Below are 1,157 nucleotides of genomic sequence, written 5' to 3' on the forward strand. Positions count from 1 at the left end.
ACACACACACACACACACACACACACACACACACACATACGTACACACAAACACAAACATGGTCTTACCCTTACACGTTCACACACATGCCTCTCACCCACGTTCTTTGTCTTAGGGGACCCCACCTTGAAGTTTTCAGACCATGAAATCGATCCCAGAGTTATTTAAAAACTGGTACCTATTCTATCTCTCTTTGCCGATCGAGGATGTAAACAAGTCAATACCGGTTATCTTGTTACAGGAGGCAAATATAAAGATGCTCGCATACATATATAGAGGGTGACTCAAAATTAATTAAGTATTTATATAAACTAGTTAAGAACTGAGGTCAGTTGAGCTTCTTTATGTAGGTCTTGCCTACCCGTCTTTCTATTCTTTTCTCCTACCCCAATCTTTTCACCGCATCTTTCACCCACCACATCTCTACATTCATTATACCACCCTCAATTCCAGTAATCCTTATGAATTTTCAGTTTCAGTTATTGGATTTTGCCCATGCTAGGGTTCCGTAAGGCTGTTTTTCTCTCGGTCACACATAGCTAACCTAGAAAAACAAACTAACAAACAAAACAAAACAATAAGAAAAAAAAACAACCTGTTGTATTCCTCTCGGGAGACTTGCAGAGAAAAGACAACGAGCTGTACAATTTAATTATTACATTTATTATTCAATTACATACAAAGAACGCACTCACCGAAAGTTCGATGTTAATAAACAAGAGTCATGTCCGCCATATATATCAATGACATTTTACTACCACAGTCATTCAAAACAACAACAATGAAACAATGAACTCAGACGAACCACATTGAAACAAGAGACGTCAGACGAATAACTAATCTAACAGTCCTTATAACACCTCCCCACTGAAATTGATGCTACACAAGAAGTATCAACAGCAAAGTCTCTCTTGGGTTTTACGGGTTCTCTTGGACCGTCTTGGGTTGTCTGGTCCATACTCTGGAACGGGAACATGGTCTTGGGTCTGGTTTGTCTTTGAGTTAGTGGCACAGTTTCTGAGATCTCCATCGGGTGATCTGTTGCAAATTGAAATACAGTGTCTTCTGCATCACCAGGTTCATTGTCTTCCTCAGTTGTGTACCTCGGTCGCAGCTGTTCCCAGTGTCGTCTCCACATCGGGCCATGAGGTATGACC

General features: G+C 40.6%; 1 protein-coding gene across 2 annotated transcripts in view; it reads left to right on the plus strand.

Moving 5' to 3' along the window:
• Nucleotides 1-1,157, plus strand: part of LOC106875930 (uncharacterized) — a 39,688-nt gene that overhangs the window by 19,037 nt on the left and 19,494 nt on the right. The window lies entirely within an intron of this gene.

This window comes from Octopus bimaculoides, chromosome 2 (assembly GCF_001194135.2).
Source record: "Octopus bimaculoides isolate UCB-OBI-ISO-001 chromosome 2, ASM119413v2, whole genome shotgun sequence".
Classification (NCBI taxonomy): Eukaryota; Metazoa; Mollusca; class Cephalopoda; order Octopoda; family Octopodidae; genus Octopus; species Octopus bimaculoides.